General features: G+C 41.6%; 1 protein-coding gene and 1 long non-coding RNA gene across 3 annotated transcripts in view; one reads left to right on the forward strand and one right to left on the reverse strand.

Annotated features, from left to right (window-relative positions):
- The window catches only part of Cdh17 (cadherin 17), a 95,684-nt gene that overhangs the window by 66,689 nt on the left and 6,996 nt on the right, over positions 1 to 21,999 (reverse strand). The window contains exon 1 of one of the 2 annotated variants that reach the window (XM_076563885.1): positions 3,306 to 3,435. The exons of the other annotated variant lie outside the window; for it this stretch is intronic. The gene's annotated coding sequence lies outside the window, so the exon portion shown is untranslated. Of the gene's footprint in view, positions 1 to 3,305; positions 3,436 to 21,999 lie in introns of those variants that run through there. 2 annotated transcript variants of the gene reach the window in all.
- On the forward strand, positions 11,770 to 20,376 carry LOC121827538 (uncharacterized). Its single transcript, XR_006069836.2, has 4 exons — positions 11,770 to 15,225; positions 17,062 to 17,217; positions 18,156 to 18,309; positions 18,789 to 20,376. It is a non-coding gene; the product is annotated as an uncharacterized LOC121827538 (long non-coding RNA).

The following is a 21,999-nucleotide window of genomic DNA, read 5'->3' on the forward strand; positions in this document are numbered from 1 at the left end:
TCATATTGCAGTTGAAGATGTGATCTTTCTGATCCTTGCTCCTGCTGCCATGCCTACCTACTGCCTGTTGCCAAGTCCCACCTACCCATCTCATTATGGACTCACTCTCTCTGAAACCATAAACCCAAATAAACACTTCCTTCTAAGCTGTCTTGATATTTTATCACAGCAACAGAAATGTAACTATTGGAGAAAGCATCTAATACTCTAGCCCCCAGGAAAGGTGTCCCAAGTCATCAGAGGGATGAGGACTTTGATGTGGGCATAACAATATACTTTTCACCTATCTTACTCCAGGAGACAGGACTTAGCCCTGTATTCCCTGATGTGAGCAGGTTACAACCCAGGTTCCCTGGGAGGGGGTGCAGAAAGACTCCATACATAGTAGGCCACTACAATGAGGGTCATCTCTGACCTAAAGACAGAGGTAGGGATTGCTATATCTCATAAAAGATGGCTTGATTTTTTTTTATGAAGGTTTCTTTTGTGGTAAGCAGCATTTCTTCGTGTGGATAAAGCCTAAGATCACACATGTTGGCCTCCAAAACTCAATAGGAGTTCATCTAAATTCCATTCTATACCACAGGATGGAGACATTGGAGGATGTAAAAAAAAAAAAAGTCACCGTTTGCTATTGTACTAGTTAATTTGCAAAATGACCTTGAGACAAGTACAACATACATATATAGGCAAGCAAACAGGTAGTCATGCTCACGTGCAGGAGGCTGACAGTCTCCCTTTGGTAGTTAATCTTAACTGATGACTATGCAGAAGAGAGGAATCAAAAGTGAATTTAACTTCATTCTGCCTAATGAAGGGTATCTAACCCTAAAAGCTTTATAATGACTTGAGTGTCTTTTAAAGCTTGCGTTTACTAAACTTTTGCTAAAGCTAAGCACTTTGGAAAATCTATTTGTTTAAATACAACAACCCTGTGATATGGGTCCCACTATCATACAAGGCAGATAACTAAACTCAGAGAAGTTGAGGAAAGGTTTTATTGACTGAATGCAGAGATAGGGGAAGGAACCATTAACTAAGCAGCATACATGAGAGAAAGATGCTCATCTTTAAACATCTTCCAGAACAGAGATCAGGCATTCTGATTTTCCAACTCAAGAGCTGCCTGCAACACTTGCCTACCTGCATGTGGCCCTGGAGTTAATCCCTAGCATCAGAGAAAAAAAAAATACCTACAAGTCATAATCTTTGAAATATGGTAAGAAATTATTGAATCTGAATAGCTTGGATAAAATTCAAATTGTCATCATTACAGAATACTTTGAAGAAAAATTAAGGTTTTCTTTCACCACCCATGCCACTACCAAGCATAGATTAATCTGTTACATATGGCTTACACAAAAGTATCTGTTGTAATATAATTAATAATTGCATTAAGTTAACATATGTCAAAGTGAAGTAAATGTTCCTGTTTGTTTGTTCTCACAATTTACAAATGTCAGATGGATCTGCCCCCAAGAAAATTGTCTACTTCTTTCCTTGTTTACTGCAAGGGTAGTCACTCAGTGAATGTTGATTTCTTTTCCAGGAGAAAGTCCGGGTAACTGAGCCAGGTCAAGCTGAGGTGGGCAGGCCACAGAAAGGCTAAACCCATTCTAAATTAAACACCAGAGATTTCTGAATGAACACAATTTTATGCCAACAAATAAACAAATGTTTCCACTCCTATGTGCATGTTTATTTGTGGACCTTGTGAGAAAGAAACAACACAATGCTCAGCATCTCTTCCCAGACTCACCTCTCTAGACATGGAAGTGGATCAGGTTTTCTTTCTAGATCCTTCCTTTGACAGTAGAACATGGGTTCTTAGCATAGGTGTGTGTGTGTGTGTGTGTGTGTGTGTGTGTGTGTGTGTGTGTGTGTGTGTGTGTGTGATCTTTCTAGAAGGTTGTGGTGTTACATGCCTATCATCCCAGCATGCAAGAGAACCACAAACTGCACTAAATAGCAGTGCCCATCTAGAAAGACTCTTGCCTGTGCATCATTGGGCTTGTCTTGTATTCCCTACAGAGCAAACAGCAACACCTCAGCCCTACCTGGCTCAGTCACCTGTTTTCTCCGGGAAAAGAAGTCAACATTCATGGAGGGTCTACCCTTGCAGTAAACACTTTATCTGTGCGTGTGCTCCTCATGGTCCCCCATTTAGGCAGGTTATCTGTTATCTAAATGGAAAAGATTAGGGTTCAGAGGGCGTAAGTGCTCTGCCTCATGTACTCTAGCCAGTCACAGATGAAACTGGCCCAACCCAACTGACTAACCCCGGAGACTCATGAAGTATATGCCCCACAGTCAACTGAAGACTCTCAGGAAAAGGATTCCTCTTACTTCTTTAGAAAACCTCAACGGTGCCCTTCTCCTTGTCATCTGAATGTATACTCTCTTCTCTTAAACAAACCCTGCTTGAACTTGCATTCTTATAGAAAAATAAAGAGAGAAAAGTATCAGAGAAGGCATTTCCGAACAGTCTGCTTGGCTTGGCGCAGCCTACTACAGGGAGCCCCTGCTTCATCCCTACAAAGTCATCTGTAATCAAGAGACACAGGCAAAGACCACAACTACAAAGATTCCAAGTGACATATGACATCTTAAGAATCCCTCATAAGCAAATAGCTCATCAGCCATGAGGGAAACCAGAAGGTTACACACACACACACACACACACACACACACACACACACACTAGCCTCCCTTTCCAGACTGAGAGAGGCAGGACTAGTTCTCTCTCTTTAATTCTTATTCTAGTATTTTCTTTAAAAGTCTCCTTCTCCTCTGTGCCACCACTTCCCACCATGTCCCAGTTAGTCCTAAGAATCAGACACTGGATTCGTTTTCTCTGAAAAGTAGACAGAACACTCTTTAAAGACATCTGAGAGATGTTCAGTTTATAAGAATAAGATTCTAACTCCAATTTCTACAACGGAGTTCTAGAGTGTCGTCAACCCAGTTGTAGATGCTAATTACAAATAACAGCTGTTAATATTCATTTACACTTCAGAGAACCCAATATTTCCTTTAATTCCACTCAAAGCTCAGTTCAACCAAAGCCACTTCATCCAGTGAATGTCTGAAATACAGACTCATGAGACGGAACTGTTAGAGAAAGAATCTATGTCCTCCCCAAAAGCTAACGACACCAGGAAAAGGTGCCTTTTCCGGCAATACTGCACACTGCACCTTGAAGAATACATTTATCCAGTCCTTCTTAAGTCCCCCACACCTGCAACCCCACCACCTAAAACTGAAGTGTTGTTACTGAACCAAAGGTGAGGACAATCCACCCTTACCTTTCTGCAAGTAAGAAAACACTGCTTAGAATTTGTCGTCTTCCATTCAGCTGTGGAGACACCTGCTGCAGCTAGAGAACCCCAGAGACACTTCCTTTACCTGCTCTCTTCCTCTAGCCTCTCCCTTCACCTCCAGTGAAAGAGTCAAACATTAACCACTAACATTTTTATTGATCCCTGAGAGCCACTGGGTACCATAAAAGGTACATTCAATCCAGGAAAGAAGTTGCTTTATATGCCAAAGAGTTCCTTTCATACTGAGCATGCTTTAAAACTGGTTGCTGGGTTGTTATTGTTGTCCAATATATGAGCAAATTAGAAGTTAAGAAGTTGGAATGATGAAGTTGGCTGTGTATCCAGCTATCTCTGGAGTGTGCTCCTTGTGACATCCCAGAGAGTTGTTTACATTTTCCGCCAACACTGAGTGCAGTGTCTGCAAAGGAGACCCTGTCAACAAGTACTTGTATAAGTTCCATGCAAATAGAAAAGACAAGGCACCAAGTCTGGTGACAAGGCAGTCCACTGACAGCCACTAGCAAGAGAGCCTGGAGATGACCCAGATGGCATGCTAAAAGACACAGGGCTGTAGGCTTCTGAAGCCAAGGGTTCCATTCAAAGACTATGTGAGACAACTGAAACTTCCCCAAAACACAAACCAACCCCACACACAATTCAGGGAGTGGGCTTCCCTGAGATAATTCCAGTCTTACCAAGTATTCCAGGCAAAATACTATAGAATAGCATTTTTTAAGAGCTAATGCTATATAGGTCTTAAGTCAAGGCTTCATTCTGACTGACAGCTAATTCCCATACTTCAGTGGCACTGGGAAGATATCCTGAAAATGTGAAGCCATGACAGTCAGAGGTCCCATATGTCAAACTTTGCCCTGTTTCTGCGGACCTTCTGAAGCCACCATTGTCTTTTCCCTCCATTGCTGGGTTCAGGACCCTGAAAGATCAGGCCTGCTCTTGATGGAAGCCCCCTCCCTCCAAGATCTCTGGAGCAGCTTTCCTGAGTCCTCCAAACCACCGATGGAAAGACCCTACATACTGGGTATCCCAAAAGTGAAACAGCTCCATTGCACATGGATGTCAGCATCTGTGGCAGAGCAGAGGGTTCAGGAACAGCCAGCCCTTCCTCTTCAGTCTCACTGAATTTAGAGAAGCAAGATTAACATGGCCAAGAACTTCTCAAGTTTCTATCTTCTCTACTCTCCTGTCTGCTAGTCAAAATGACCACAAAATCAAGTAGCATCAGCCTGCCTGATGTTTCACTTCCTGGAATCAATTAGCTAGACCTTTTCTCACAGGACTTCTCTGGAAGGAGCGGCTTCTTGCCTAATAATAGTCTTTTAATAATGTGCGTAAATTTAGTCTGCAAAGGTTTTTAAGAAAAGGCACAGATGGATAACTTTCTAGATCATTGTTGTTTTCAGTAATAATACCATGCTGCTGCGCCCATGGTGTGTGGGCATATCAGTTAAAGGTGTCTTCTCAAGTCTATGAATAGATACCAGCTTAGACAGAGAAAACAGCAGGAAGAGATTTTGAATCTTCGCACGGCCTGTGAAACACAGTTAGGCCTCTATCCTACCTCGTCTGTCTGATTTAAAGCCCCAGCAGCATTCATGGCTGGACTCTTCCAACTCCATGTGAATACCACAGTAAACTCTCCCATGGCCATTCTTGGGAGGCGACCATGATCCTGCTTGTGTGACCTATTTTATGCTACTTCAATCCTTGGCTCCCAACTCAGAATTGGTTGAGTCAACCCTGAAAAGTCCAAAACAGCCCTCCAAGTAACATGGGATTGAATTTCTGGACTCCTTTGTTCTCTGAAATAACTGGTCCATGTGGTTCTGAGAGCAACATCAATACTCATCAGAGCAGTCATTCCCCAGACTAACTCCCAAGATTGATGTTACATGTTAAGTCAGGGTGGATGCCACTGTGTTTCAGAAATTCATCCATGCAGGGACAATGGAGCAAAGCCTTCTTGGTAGCAGCAGGAGCAAGGACAATACAGGCCATGAAAAGCAGTGTTTCCCTCCTTGACAGCAAAGAATGTAGGGTTTTTACGACATAAACAGTTGACTAGGGGTGGGGAAAGAGCTGAGTGAAGTGCCCACTGTTCAAGGCTGAGGACTAGAGTTTGACCTCTTCCCCCTCTCCCTCCACCCCACGTGACAAGCAGGTATGCAGCATGTACTTGGAATCCCAGAACTAAAGACACAGGAACATCTTTGGAGTTTGCTGGCCAACCAGCCTTACCTAATCAGTTGGCCCTCAGTCCCAGCTCGGAGACCCTGTCTCAAATAAACTAATTCCTGAGGTACACACATGCATACATATCTACACACAAAAAACATGCAAACAATACATGAAAAATTAATGTTTATATAAAAGAGTTCAATTGTAGGTACCTAATGTTCCTCCCATAAGCCATAGGTCACCAAAACAAAAAGCCCAACAAGTATAAGATAAGCTGTTGGTCAGGGGTATCCTAGAGACCCCCAAACAATACAGCCTATTACTTAGCTGCTCACCAGAACTTTATGCTAAGACCCTCTTACTGACAGCTCCACACACCTTGATCACAGGACATGGAGAAAATCAAGCTGGTCCTGACCAGGAAGCTCCCCTCTGCTGGCTAGCTTTAATAGTACTAGAAGATGCCATGCAGGCTTCTGGGGGAGAAAAGTCATCAAGGGTCTCACTGTAAATCCTGAGAGCTACAATAACAACCAGCAGGGCAAGAGTGGCACAAATGTGATAGAGTAACCAACCACTCTCTGATTGTATTTCAGACCTGCCCCACAGGAGGTAACATGGACCTGGTGCTGTAAATCAGGCCAAGAGCCCAAGGTTGGGAGACTCATGGGGCCAGGGACAAATCTACTACTGTTATTTTGCTAAATAAACATAATATCAAACTGCCTTCTAAATTTTTATCTCTTTACCCATAGATTAGTGCAGCTCTGAGACCTCAAAGAAGTTTATTTGTGCAGTGGACAGAGGCTAACTCAGAAACTAACAACTAGTCCAAGTGCAGAGACTCCGTGTGAGTGTTCAGCCATGAACAGGACATTTACATCACTCCCTCAGCCCTAAGGCTCAGGGACTATGGGGTAAGGGGATGGGGAGATCATAAGAGCCAGCAGTCAGGGAGGTCTGGAGTGAACAGTGTCTTCCCGACATGAAAAGAAAGATGCACTCATGAGCTCATGGCCCCTGGGGCCACCTCCACAGGGTCAAGCCAGGCAACATCCCAGCATGGAGGTGCAGTGGCTTAGGAGCCCCAACCCTAATCTAGGATTTGTGGACCGTTGATGGTTTCTGGAGAAGGAAGAGTCTCTTTCAGGGTGTGGTCCCTGGGAGGTTGACCTACACTCCAGCGGACAGACCCACATCCATGAGTATATGAGCAGCACAAACTGGATTCAATGAATTACACACACACACACACACACACACACACACACACACAGCACACAGCACACACTCACACACACAACACATATACACACACACTTACAACACACATTCACACACACAACACATACACACACTCACAACACATATACACACATACACACACACTCACAACACATACTCACACACACTCATACACTCACACACACACAAAAGGAGGACAATAAGCTGGGGAGTGTCAGCTGGATCTGAGAGGAGTTATGGGAGGAGTGGGGTACATATGATCAAAATACATTGTATACATATGTGAAATTCCCAAAATACTAATTAAAAAAATTTTTTTTTTTGGATTTTTTGAGACAGAATTTGTCTGTGTAGTTTTGGTGCCTGTCGTGGATCTTGCTCTCTAGACCAGACCGGCCTGGAACTCACAGAGATCTGCCTGGCTCGGCCTCCCAAGTGCTGGGATTAAATGGGTATGCCACCACCGCCCAGCAAAATATTTTATTTTTAAAGACAAGTAAACAAGAGGGTATGAAAATGCTTTTATCCAGGCAGTGGTGTCTCATGCCTTAATCCCAGCACTCAGAAGGCAGAGGAAGGCAGATCTCTAAATTCAAGGCTAGCCTGGTCTACACAGGATAGCCAGAGCTACACAGAGAACCCCTGTCTGGAAAAAGTAAAAACAACAACAAAAAAAATGCTTTTATTTGTAGATAGCTTCATGAAGGTAAAACATTTTAGCACTTTTGTCTGTTTGTGGTGATATTTTGTGTATAATCTAACAAATAAAGCTTGCCTGAAGATCAGAGTGCAGAGTAAGCCAATAGTTAGCCATTGAGGCCGGGCAGAGGTGGCACACACCTTTAAGACCAGCACTCGGGAGGCAGAGGCAGATGGATCTCTGTGTATTCAAGGACCCCCTGGTCTACACAAGATTAATCCAGTCTAAAAGAGAAAATAGAGCCATGCAGTGGTGCCACACACCTTTGATCCCAGCACTTAGAATCTCATAACTTTAATCCCAGCACTAGGGAGGTGGAGACAGGAAGTGATGTGGCTGGGCAGAGAGAGGAATGTAAGGCAGGAAGAGACAGGAACTCAATCCCTTTTGGCTGAGGATTTTGTAAAGATAAGAACTATTGGCTGGTTGCTTTGCTTCTCTGATCTTTCAGCTTTCACCCTGATATCTGACTCCAGGTTTTTATTAATAAGACCAATTAGGATTCATGCTGATATTTTAGCCACTCCTCTAACATTAGCCATAGAAATTTCATAAATAATGTCACATTTATCAATCATGTTAATTAGCAAAAAATGTACAGTAGACTTGCAGAAAAATATGAAAACCGAGAATCGCTCTTAAAATTTAAAGTGTGGTACATTTCTGTTAGATTTAGCCTTTAAAACTCAGGAAACTGCAATCAATTAGTGCTGACATTTTCTACTTCCAAGCACTTGAACTATTTCTCTAAATAATGAGTTACATACTGTGCATCAGCCTATCCACACTCACCTTCCCTAATAGACGTGTATGGAAATGTTTTAATTACTTACTCTCTGTCCTGAATCTGTTAACTTAATGAAGATGACAAAAGACAATGGTGCCATCCACCATCTCTTAGGAATCACTTTCTAGACCTGAGCACCCTTTGGTTACATAATTCAATAGTTCTGAACAGTCAAGCTTACTCACCACAGACTCAACCAGCTGGCAGGAACCCAGACAACCAAACGACTCTGCATGCCTTCCAAGTAATAGTTTACATTATTTTTGTTCCACATGTTTTCCGTTGGATGAAGCAAAACTAATTTCCTGCTAGTCAGTACTTTCAGCTAAAACCAAATCTTCCCTGATTCCTTTCCCCTCCCAGGCCAGGATCTGTTCCGTGACTAATTCAAACAGCATGGTTTCCACCTTCCCATAGTTCTTATACCTGGTTCTGAGTGTCTTCCGAGGCTCTTTTTCTTGTTGTTGTTTTTCTTGTTTTGTTTGTTAGAATTTTCTAAACTAGATTAACTATAGGGTACCATTAAAGGATTTTGAACTCAGATAATAAAATGAATTATGAGCTAACAGCATTGAACCATATGCACTGCTTGTCTTAGTCACTGTTCTATTACTGTGAAGGGACACTATAATCAAGGCAACTCTTATAAAAAGCATTTAATTGGGGCTGATTTACAGTTTCAGAGGTTTAGTCCATTATCTTCATGGCAGACATGGTACTGGAGAAGCAGTTGAGAACTATATCCTGATCTGCAGGCAGAGAGAGAGAGAGGCACTCGGGGCTTGGCATGGGCTTTTGAAACCTCAAAGCCCACCCCCAGTGACACGCTTCATCTAACAAGGCCACACTTCCTGTTACTTTTCATCCTTTTAAATAGTGCCACTCCCTGGTGACTAAGCATTCAAATCTATGAGCCTGTGGGGGCCGTTCTCATTCAAACCACCACACTGTTGTTGAAATACTTGTAGTGACAGCCACCTTATACTGGTGCTAAAAATATTCAGTTGAGAACTTTGAGGGCTGGAGAGAGGGTTCAGTAATTGAGTATGCATACTGCTCTTCCAGAGGATTGGAGATCAGTTCCCAGCACCCACATCAGGCGATTCACAACTACCTGTAACTCCAGCTCTGAGAGATCTGCTGACCTCTTCAGGCCTCATCTGCACAAATCCATATACAGATAAATAATCAAAAATGAATAAAACAAATCTTTAAAATAAAAAAATAAAAAAAAGAAGTTTGAAGCTAATAACAAAACCCCAAGCCCCATGTCCTCCTGGCAGATAGAGACCCAGGCAGCAGTTGTTCATTCCACGGATATTTGAATTATCTGTAGTTGCTAGTCCACGCTGACCCTTAATCGGGCTCCTGTTAACCGCATGAGGAAACTGGGGAAGGGCCCCAGTAGTAAGCACTCATATTCCCAGCTGTGTACCAGTCAGATGCCTGCTGGGCCTTCCAAACCGGAAGAGTTTTTCCAAGCCTAGCTTACATCCTGAGGTGCTGGCTCAGTAGGTCTGGAACCCCAGGGACCTGGCATTGCACCAACACTCTAGATTTCTGATGCAGGAGCCCTCACATGAGCAGCACTAGCTTAGTGCTCTGTCACAGTAAACACTCTTCAGCGAGGCCTGTGCTTGTTAAGACATTTTCCCACCATGCAGGACCCATTTCTGCAGAGATATCTCTGACAACTATCAGGCCGGATCTGGCAGACACAGCATGCCCAGTCAGCCACAGACATTTTTTCTCACAGTCAGATAAACTCTTGATTTGACCTTGCATGTTCTTTAAATTCCAGGAGCTGATAGTGATCTTGGTTTTCTGAGACCTCTCATTGGATTTCACCAAACAAGCTTTTGCTTACATCTAGTTAAGTGGTCATATCTGTGTGTCTGGCATCCTCCACACAGAAACATCCATCTGTCACCACCAGAAAGAGCACTTGCTAAGATGACCAACCACTGTCTTGTGAAAATCAGAATGGCACTCTTGGTCTGTGCCGTTGTGACCTCTGATAGCACTCAACACCATCACTAGCTCTCGATAAGTCACCCTTGTCCCAGGGTGTCCTCACCAGAACTGTCCTGGTTTTCTTCTGCCTGTGGAGGCAATCCCTTGCCACTGTGTATGTTGGGCTCCTTGGGTCCAAGCCCAGATTATCTTACTTTGCACCTCACTCTGGGAGATTAGGTGTATCAAATTTCTCTCTCCAGCTCAGGTCTCTTCTCTGATCAGAGGTCTGACCATCTATTTACCCACAGCTATACCTACATCCCATAATCACAACAAACTCCACAATCCACAGTTAACATTTTTTAAGATTTGTCTTATTGCATTATGTGTGTGTGTGTGTGTGTGTGTGTGTGTGTGTGTGTGTGTGTATGCATTTGTGTGTGCATACACACATGTGTGTGGGGGCCTACAGAGACCAGAAAAGGACATTAGATCCCCTAGAGCTGGAGTTAAAGGCAATTGTGAACTCTTCCCTGTATGTGCTGGGCACCAAACTCTAGTCCTCTGCAAGAGCAGCAAGTGCTCATTGATAAGTTTTAGGCCTCCTGAAGGCCTCTCTGTTGCAGCAACAAACCGAATTAGACTGAATCAGGAAATTCCCAGGTTTAATGGGTAAAGTGCTCCCGGGTAATTCCCTGCAGAGAGGAGAAGAGAACAAGACTGGAAGAACCACGAGCATGTTTCCTGGGATGCAGCTTACATATCCCCTGTGGGAGTCCTCCTGAGCCTTTCTGGGGGAGCAGCTGTGTTTGGCAGACTTTGAAGGGGCTGGTTTAGGGAAAGAGATGGGAAGGGAGCTGAGGTGGATCTTCCACCAGACTCCTTCCAAACACTAATAACCACCAAAACATCTCTCCAGCCCCAGCCTTACTAATTCCTCTAAAACACGTCCCTTCTTGCATGCTACCCCTTCATGATGGTCCCGGCAGCCCTCCTGGCTCATGCTTAGCCAGACCACATGCTATAACTGGCCATTACTCTTGCCCCTCACAGGGCTATTTCTCTTCTGTGTCACTAAACCTAATAACTCAGGAGACCAAGAAAACAAACTGTCCTCCGTTTTGCCTTCTAGTTCAGTAAGCCCAGGCCCCACATCAACCCAGGAGAACTTCCAAAGAGCCAGTCTACCTTACAACCAAATTTCCAGACGCTACCTGACAGGAACTGAAACATCACGACTTTCCCCTACTCGGGGTTCCGGGTAAAGGAGGCCCACCGGCCCTCCACTAAAGGAAGAAGGAAGTACATTGCTGGCCCAGATTCCTACCGCACCACCTGGGCACACGCTGAGCCCCAGTAAACCCCACCCGGTTTATCCTGGATTAGGCAGGTATATGTTGTGATATTTCGTTTGTGTTCTGACAAATAAAGCTTGCCTGAAGATCAGAGGGTGGAGCTAGCCACTGTTAACCATAGCGGTCTGGAAGTCTGTACAGACAGGAGACAGGAAGTGATATGAGTGGGCCGAGGGAGGAAGTGATAAGGTGGGGCTGAGACAGCACTTTTCGGGCTGAGGAGCTGGAGAGGTAAGAGGTGACTGTGGCTGCTCCTTTACTTCTCTGATCTTTCAGCTTTTACCCCTATATATATTTGACTCTGGGTTTTTGTTATTGATTAATTAGATTTGAGCTTCATGTGGGGTCCAACTTTTGGAGCGCAAATTCATGAAAAAGCCTCTTGCCTGTGGCTTTGTAGCCATTGGCAAAAGCCGGAGCTGCACTCCTGCCGGGAGTCACCGCCCTGCCGGCTAGGTTCCTTTCTTTTCCCCAAGCCTCTCTGCGGCAAACTCCACAGGCACTTGGGCTCCAAACACTGCCGGAGTTCGCCCCCCATCACCGGCCATCTCTACCTTCAGGCAGCCTCTGCTGCGTGTGCTTCTTCCTCATAATCCCCTGTGTGCATTTTTCAGATGCCAGGTTCCCTCTCCCAGTGGGTTGTGGGTTTTCCCTGGACACCTTCCTCGGGCTGCTGCCAAACTAAGGAGCTGCCTTGAAAACCTGCTCAGTATTCTACTGTTCTATGCAGTAGCAGTCAGCCTCACATCTTCACCATCATCCTCAGCCTATTTGGTGAGACAACTGGGATTTCTTTAAAGGGGGAATTAGTTAAAAAAAAAAAAAAAGACAGAGAGAGAGAGTTTTTTCCCACGTTAAAAAATGAGAAACACTATTACAATGGAGGAAGTTAGGTCTCTGTATGATTACACAATGGACGTTTTAAAAATGGAACAATAAAATGAGAGGATAATTAACTTAGATGGGATTTATGTAATGTCAGTTGTAAACATTATCAGTTTGATCATTCTTATTTTATTTCTAGAAAAGTTGGTTAATATGAGTGCCAAGATACAAGTTTTTTAAAAAAAAAAATTATTAAAACAGACCATAGAGATAATCAGACTCAGACAGAGAAATTTAAAATAGAACCAATCTCAGCATTGCATTATAAGGTTAGAGATGAACAAACCAAGGTTTTCAAGTAACCAAACTTAATTTATCCAGTCACCTTGCAGGAACTGCCAAATGACAGAGTATCCCCAAAGCTGTGTAAGAGCTAAAGGGATTCCTGTGGAAATGTTAGATGTGAGGAGATTTAAGGAAGCAACAGTCTCATATGGTATGCATTCACTTTTTGTGAAGCAAATGTTAAACTCATGGTCAACTTGTAACAGAATTATCCCACAAGACTGGAGAGACTTGGTTACAACAGTCTTGGAGCCTGGTCCTCAATTACAGTGGAGGACCTGGTGGAAAGATGAGGCTAAAATGGTTGTGCAATGAAGTAAGGCTAGAGGTCTGGAAATCTCCCAAAACCAACTTCTTGGAGAAGGCAATCATGCTTATGTACAAAAATAGTCTCTATATGATGGTCATACTCTGTCTCTATGCCATGCAGCAGCTTTGAATGCTTGGGACAGAATTGAAAAAGTCAGAAAGAAAACTGAGTTATTTACTAAAGTTATACAGGGCCCAAAAGAAACCTTCACTGATTTTTTTTTAACAAAGATTGATGTCAACAGTAAATAGAATAATACCAAATTTAGAAGCTACACAAATAATATTTGAATCTCTGGCTTTTGAAAATGCTAATTCACAATGAAAAGGGTAATTAGGCTGTTAAAAGCGAGATTAACACCCATAGAGGAATGGATCCAAGATACAGTCAATATTGAATCTCATAATCATAATGATGCTTGGATAGGAGAGGTGATTTCCAGAGACTTAAAGAAAAATCAAAATGTTAGGTGTTTTCATTGTGGCTAACAAGGTCACCTAAAAAGGGATTGTAGACAGGGTGTTCCTAGAAACAATGTTTTTTCTAGGACTAATCCAAACAAAGTGCCACTCCTTTATGGAGTATGCAGAAGATGTGGCAAAGGCTGACATTGGATCAATGAATATAGATCAACAAGGGACAGACAAGATAACCCTTTGCCATTGGGAAATGCCCTGTGGGGGACCTCTCAAAGGTCCCCATGTCATATTTCATTCAGTTGTTTCCTGTCACCATGGAGGAAACTCCTTCCCAGAGCAATTAAAGGACCCAATGCCTCTTGTAAGAAACCATACTGCTCTAGATGATAGAACAGCTATAGAAGATAAAACAAAAGTTTTAGGAGAAATCATAAAGCAAATATTTTGGCAAACTTCCATAAATGATCAAAAACCAAATTAAAAATACAAATAAAGGACATTGTCAGTTAAGGTCTTGTAGACACAGGTGCAGATGTAACAATAAAGCATCCAAATTGGCCTCTTCAAGAAGTAAATGTAGCCGGGCGTTGGTGGCACACGCCTTTAATCCCAGCACTCGGGAGGCAGAGGCAGGCAGATCTCTGTGAGTTCGAGGCCAGCCTGGGCTACCAAGTGAGCTCCAGGAAAGGTGCAAAGCTATGCAGAGAAACCCTGTCTCGAAAAACCAAAAAAAAAAAAAAAAAGGTAAATGTTCAGTTTTAGGGACTGGAACATCATCTCAGGTAAAACAGAGCATGAGATGGGTCAAATGTATAGGGCCAGAATGACAGAAAGGAAAATTAAAGCCATATGTGGTTAACACAGCAATAAATTTATGGCAGATGAATATGTTTCATTTTGCAGAATTTGGAAAATTAAAATAGGTACACAATACCATAGATACATATTCGGGATTTCAATGGGCAACTGCTTTGAGTTCTGAAAAGGCTGCTTCTTTAATCATACATTTGTTAGAAGTTATGGCCATAATGGTTATACCTGTACAGATTAAGATTGACAGTGCTCCAGCATATGTTTCTAGAAAAATGAAACAATTTCTTGCATATTACAATATAAATCATACTACAGGTATACCACATAATCCTATAGGGCAAGCAGTTATAGAAAGATCAAATTGAACTCTAAAAGATATGCTTAATAAAAAGGAGTAATAAATACCCCCCAGAAATAGATTGCATAGTGCTTTATTAACTTTAAATTTTCTAAATGCTAATGAGAAAGGAACAACAGCTTTGGTGAGACATTAGATAATAGAAAAAACTACTGAATTAAATCAGCCTGTATACTTTAAAGACATGTTGAGCTCAGAATGGAAACCAGAATACATGTTATTTTGGGGAGAGGTTTTGTTTTTCTTTCCACAGGAGAAGAAAAGCTATGTGTATCATCAAACTTGATAAAGATTAGATTTTAGCAAGAGAGACCTCTTGATTAGAAGAGATGATAGTTCATCAAACAGCAGGGCTGTTCAACCTAAACTAACCTATAAAACTAACAAATGCTTTTCATTTGATCAGATATAACTTTCCCAAAGGGAACTTCCCAAAAATTAGGGTTGGAGAAGGATTTTGTTTTTGTCTTTTCAGGAGAATGAAGGCATCTAGCTAAGGAATCTTCAGACAAATGTGAAGAAAAAGGACAAATCATCCAGAAAGTGTCCCAAGAAAAAGAGTACATTGGCCTATTAGTATGTCACATCTCCAACAGGTAAAAATTTCATAAATCTTCCCAAATGTTTGTTTCTGCTGTTCTCTATAGACATATAATACAAATGGTATTTTTGTAGCTCCAGTTCAATTGAAAATTAAAGCTAGCTTTGGAATTGGAGTGTAGCTCTCTCCTCCTCTAAACCCAAGCATGCTTCTTAAAGTGAAATCCAAAATCTCTGTCTCATATTAGAAGAGCCATCTAATATGGGACAGAAGAAAAATCAAACCAAAATCTAGGGACTATGTTATTGCCACTAATCTCATAATCCTTTGGTTTTATTTTGACTCTTTAATACTTTTCTTAAGGTAAAAATTTTATATCAAAAGTTGTATTGAACTTTTTGTCATGATATTAATGGTCATATAGAGTACTAACTAATTCTAGAAAAAGATTTCATCTAGCTTCCTGTACATGATTTTGAGTTTGAGTCTCTATCAGGTAAATATGAATTAAATTTTTGTACTCTGGATGTACTAACAAATATTGATCCTTTAACTTATTTGAGATCTGCTGTATATGACATTTAAAATGTTTAAATTTTCTGAAGTGAACCATGACCATACCTAACAGTGACCTTTAAAGTTTCCAAAAGGAGGATGAGACTCCACAATGATGAGTCCACAAAGATGATGATAATACCATTAAGCTGACAAGCATATCCAAAGATCAGCTTTGGACTACAAACTGCTCAGGACAATTTCAAAGTGGATAGCTGAGACAGTCCAGTCTCACAGACTACTTTAGCAGGACCTGAGATAAGCCCTGCATTTTATCATTGCACAGAGACTGGACAACAAATGATACAGCTAGCTCTCCCAGGACTTGATAATTATGCCAATTTTTTCAGGGTACCCCAAAAATACCATCACCCCCAGACAGTAGGAAGTAATTTTAAGAACATGATGCCCACATTCCCAAAAGGTGAGGTGGGTAGTTTTTGGTCATTGAGTGGGTTATGGATATTTAACATTGTTTAAGGTGGTTGGTTACAAGTTGTTATTGGTAATGATCAGGAAAAAAGCTGAACAATAGAGATTAGATCCAGGGTTCTTGTTTAAAAATAAAAAAGGGGAGGCCAGGTGGTGGTGGCACACGCCTTTAATTCCAGCACTTGGGAGGCAGATCTCTGAGTTTGAGGCCAGCCTGATCTCCAAAGCAAGTTCCAGGAAAGGCGCAAAGCAACACAGAGAAACCTTGTCTCGAAAAACCAAAAAAAAAAAAGGGGGGTGGGGTATAGATAAGATAGGATAAAAGGGTAGATTATTGAATCTACTTTTAAACCAAAAAAAACAAACACTAGTTTTAAATATTTTACATTGGCTTGGATTTTTGTATATTGATACAAAATTGAAGTTATTTTTGTTATACTACATATATGTTATAGAAACGATAGGGAAAAAGGTACATTGTTGAATCTACTTTTAAACCAAAAAAGCAACTACTAGTTTTAAATATTTTACATTGCCTTGGGCTTTTGTATACTGATAAAAATTTGAGGTTATTTTTCTTAGAACATACTGTATATACCTTTCTACTCTTGTTCAATGTATTATACCTATACAGCTCATTTAACAATATAATGCAAATTCCTAGTCCTTGAAAGTTATTATTGCACACTATTTAGGATAATAAAGAAATTCAGGTTAGTAGTTAGCCACCTATTACAATCAAACTTGTAGTGATATTAGGTATGTTTTCAAGGCCAAACATATATTTTAGGTAGACAAGTAGTCTTCAAACACTTCAGAGATCTGCAGAATATGACATTTAAGATGTTTTAATAATATAGATTCTTTTTTTTTTATGACAATAAGACATGTTTGTTCCTGGCAGCACCAATCTATTTAAGAGAAGATGATGGGCATCGAAGAAACTCCTTATGGACTTTACTTTCTTTGTGGCAAAAGTTAGCCACTGGGCAAGGAAATGCTCTTTCCTCAACTGCTGGCAGTATGGTGTTCAAATTGGACAAGCAGGACACAAAAGAAGGTGAGTGCCAAACTTTGCCAAGACAAGGTAGGACAGCCCTTCAGAATACCCTGCTTCACAGAAAAGTCTGTCAGATATTCTAGGTCTGTAGGCCAAATACAGATACCCCAATGTTGCAGAGGAACCTTGGGTGATTGTCAAGGCAGCCAGCTGTTTCTGTAAGTTTTCAAGTTTTTTGGAAGTCACTTGTTTGTATTTCATGCTTACTCAGGTAATATTATTTCCTTCTCGGGTATCTGATGGAGTTAAAGACTAAATAGTTATAATTATAGTTTTCCTTGTTAACAAATTCAAAAAAGAAACTCACTAAAGAGGTGTAAAGTGTATAGGGTTGAGAGACATTAAAAGATAGTTTGGGGTTGGTAATACAAGTTAGGATAGAAAGTGAATTAGGTAAAACACTTTGGACTCACCAAGATAGGCTAGGTAATAGAGTATTTTCTCTGAATTTGTCAAATGTTAATAGACTAGACATTGCTAATGTAATTATTGACTGCATATATTTGTATATAGTTATTATACTTATTGTATATAGTTTTTCTATGTTAGTTATAACCTTCTCTTTTTATTTTAGACAAATGGGGGGAAATGTTGAAATATTTTGTTTGTGTTCTAACAAATAAAGCTTGCCTGAAGATCAGAGCCACTAGTTAACCATAGAGGTCTGGAGGTCTTTACAAACAGGAGACAGAAAGTGATATGGCTGGGCAGAGAGGAAGTGATAAGGTGGGGTGGAGACAGGAGCTCAGCCTTTTTGGTCTGAGGAGTCAGAGAGGTAAGAGGTGACTGTGGCTGCTCCTTTGCTTCTCTGATCTTTCAGCTTTTACCCCAATATCTGACTCTGGGTTGTTATTATTAAGATTAATTAGATTCATGCTTTAGGCATACTTCAGAGAAAAGCCTTTTATAATGGAATCTTTCCAATTCTGTTCCTCCAGTCATGAGAAACACAATTTCATAGAACCAGGATTATACCCAACCAGACCTACAAGACAGGTGGCTGCACCTTTTCTAAATAACCATAGTAGACCAAAGAACACCAACAGCAGTTAACAGGACATGGACTGAATGACACCTGCCTTTCCTACACCTGTGAGTAGTTTGCTTCATAGACATAATGACTTTCATTCAGAGTTTCTGAACCTTGGCTGCATGCAATCATGGGAGTTCTGGCTGTTCTGGATTTTGGTGAAATCTCATCCTCTTCTGCCTTCCTATGAAGAAGGATAATGCTATGGGAGCTCCCCAAGTCTACTAAAAAGATTGACCAACTTAAAGATCATAGGAATTAATGTGGGGGCTGGAGAGATGGCTCAGCAGTTAAGAGCACTGGCTGCTCTTCCAAAAAACCCAGATGCAATTATCAGCTCCCACATGACACCTCACAACTATCTACAAGTCCAGTTCCAACACCTGGCCTCTGTGAGTACCAGGAACTCACATGGTGCACAGACATACATGTAGGCAAAACACCTGAACAAAAGTAATAAAACAATAATTATAAAGAATATCAATGTGTCTACCCCAATGACATTCTCTCCAACTGTCTCTCTTACTTTGTTCTGTTCTAGGAGTTTGCAGTTACCCAGGTGGCTATCCCACTCAGAGGTGGCCCAGCCATTGTGGCCTGAGGTGTGTGGGGAGGGGTCTCCTCCATCCTCTCTCCAGTGGACACCCTTTGTCTTTCCTCCAGACCTCCATTGCCATGGAACAACTGGTTATTAGGAGCACTCTCAGCTGGAAGGTCATGTCCCACCATAAGGAAGAAGTGGTTGCCTTCACTGTAGCTGAGCTATCCCAGGCATGGCCAGGCAACACTACTTACAGCTGTTTGTGATTTCATGAGTACCTCATCTCCAAGAAATGTGCTCTTCTCCAAACATTGCAGTTCTAGACCCAGAGGAGGGCATGGCTCCTGAGGCAGCAGTGATGGGACCTCAGACTGTGGGATATTCCAAACAGAATCAGAAAATATCGTGAACCCTATGTACAATCAATCACCTGAGGTCAGCAATGCTCAGCTTGTTCCCTGTTGTAGCCATCCCCTCCCTCCACCAAAGCATCCAGACTGACCTCTTAGAAAAAAACAAAGCAAAGCACAGCAGCTCTGTCTGGAAGTAACATCATGAGGGCGGGTGGCAGGTGGGATCCAGTGCTATGAGGATGTGGAGAAAGAAAGCTCTGATGGTGGGGGTATTGAGTAGAGCCACTATAGTGCAAACAGCAGACCATGTGACCCACCACCCACTGCTGAGCATATATTCAAAGAAAAGGAAATCTTGGTATGCTGAAAACATACCTATATCCTACATTTATTGCAATACTCTTCACAGTTAGCCAAGATATGGATCTTACCTAGCTGTCCATTGATAGACAGATGAATAAAGAAAATGTGGCTTATGTGTGCAGTTGAATATCATTCGGTTATTAAAAAAATTGAAACCCTGTTGTTTATAGATGGAACTATGCTCAGTGAAATAACCCAGCACAAAAAGATTAATACTGCATGTTCTCACTTATATGTAAAAGATAAAAAGAGTAACCATAACCTGGGTGTGGTGGTACATGCCTTTAATCCCAGCACTCAAAAGGCAGAGATAGGTGGATCTCTAAGTTCAAAGCCAGTCTGGTTGACAGAGCAAGTTCCAGTACACCCAAAGCTACACGGAGAAACCCTGTCTTGAAAAGCAAAAAACAGACAAAATACTAACCATATAGATGTAGCAGGTAAAATAGTGGCCACCAGAGCCTGGAAGTGGTAGGGGATGGAGAATAAAGAGGATGGTTAGCAGGTTTTCTTGAGCAGAAGTAATAGACTCCAGCATTCTACAACACAGTAAGGTATGACGGTATAGAATGCTTTAATAACTAGTAAAGAGGATTTGTAAAGAAATAGACTCTAGCATTCTGCATCACAGTAAGGTATGACAGTATAGAATGTTTTAATAAGTAGTAAAGAGGATTCATAAAGCTCTCAGCACAAAGAAATGAGAATTTGAGGTAATGGGTGTCTCATTGTACACCATAAACATGGTCTGATGGTGGATATGATCCCTAACATGATCATTACACATTATATACATGGACTGAAATGCCACACTAAAGTCAAGCAAGCCTGTAATTTCAGCACAAGGAAAGCTGAGGCAGGAGGACTAACGTGTGTGAAGCCAACCTGAGCTATATAGTGAGGATGACCTCTATTTACAATTATAGACCAATTTCTAGGCTTTTACGTGAAAAAACAGCAGAAAAATTATGCAGTAGTCTGTCCTTAGCAAGTGTGAGGCCCAGGGTTTGATCCTTAATATCCCCCTAGATATGCATACAAATATGCTGTCACCTACAAGGGGTGAGAAACAAAGCATAAACAGTACATGTGTGCATGCGAATAGTCATGTGTGCCTTGGCGTCTACCTTAAGAAACAGAAAGATAAACTGCTTTTTTGGATTACCACAGCAAGAGAGGGACCAAGTGGAAAGGGCTAGAAGCTGGACTGTCTCTGAATATAAGAATGTACTGTACAGATCTGTCATTATATCAGTACCAATGACTTATATAATTATAAAATGTTAACATGGAAAGGATCAGTTCCTAAGAACTGACGTTAAACCTAGACAAATGAGCTTTACTGTATGAGCTGGAAGTCTAATTGCTCAAGAATTAATCTAATTGAAATACAAAATGGTTATCTGACTGTATACTCCATGAGGAAGATCTTAAGAACAAAATACAACTTTACAAACTCTTAAGCTGTTTTCAGAAATCATACTGTCACCAAGGAACTGATCTACCATTCTGAAACGTGGAGTATAAAAATGGGGAAATAACTGTTACTCTTGTTCAGAAACAAGATTGTAGGTTAAAAAAAAAAGATGATTATAAAATCGATGAGAAATAAAAGGCCTGCAAAACTAAATTCACAATATTAGTGTGAACTCAGGATATGTTTAATCTTTAGTATTGTCATTAGTTCCTCCCCCTGAAAAAGACTGGAAATGCTCAGCAGAAGTGGGGAGATGGTTCAGCAGGTGAGGGGCCAGCCACGCTAGCCTGAGGACCTGAGCGGGGGTCCCCAGCACTCACATAACAGCCAGGCTTGGTTGCACATGTCTACAGCCCTAGCCCCGGTGGGGTGGAGACAAGGAGCATGTCCATAGCTTGCTAGGAGACTTGCTAGCCAACTGGTGGGCAAGGAGTTCATTGAGAGACCATGTCCCAAAGGAGAAAAAAGAAAGACATCTAACATTGAGCCTGGCCTCCGCATGCACACATGCAAACACACATGCATACAAACTCTCTCTCATACCACACACACACACACACACACACACACACACACACACACACACACACACACAGAAAAAGGAAAGAAGGAAGAGAGGGAGAGAGAAAAGAAGGAAGGAAGGTAGGAAGGAAGGAAGGGAGGGAGGGAGGGAGGGAGGGAGGGAGGGAGGGAGGAAGGAAGGAAGGAAGGAAGGAAGGAAGGAAGGAAGAAATGATGAACAACTCTTCAGCAATGAGCTGTCCTTCCACCAGCTGATAATTTTTGAATCTCATTTTAAAAGATATTTAAAGAAATAAATCTTCTATGCAAAAAAAATATTTACAGATATTTAAAGAAGTTGATGGCTACTGGTCCAGGATGGGAAGCACACAAGATGTACTGTGGCATTTGTTAATACCACATCAAGCTTTCAAACCTGGGCAGATCAAGCACTCAGAAGCCTGCCAGAAAGCTTCGCCTTTCCCTGGCGAAGCATGTGGAAAGCTAGAGAAGCAGG

This window comes from Peromyscus maniculatus, chromosome 2, assembly GCF_049852395.1.
Source record: "Peromyscus maniculatus bairdii isolate BWxNUB_F1_BW_parent chromosome 2, HU_Pman_BW_mat_3.1, whole genome shotgun sequence".
NCBI lineage: Eukaryota > Metazoa > Chordata > Mammalia > Rodentia > Cricetidae > Peromyscus > Peromyscus maniculatus.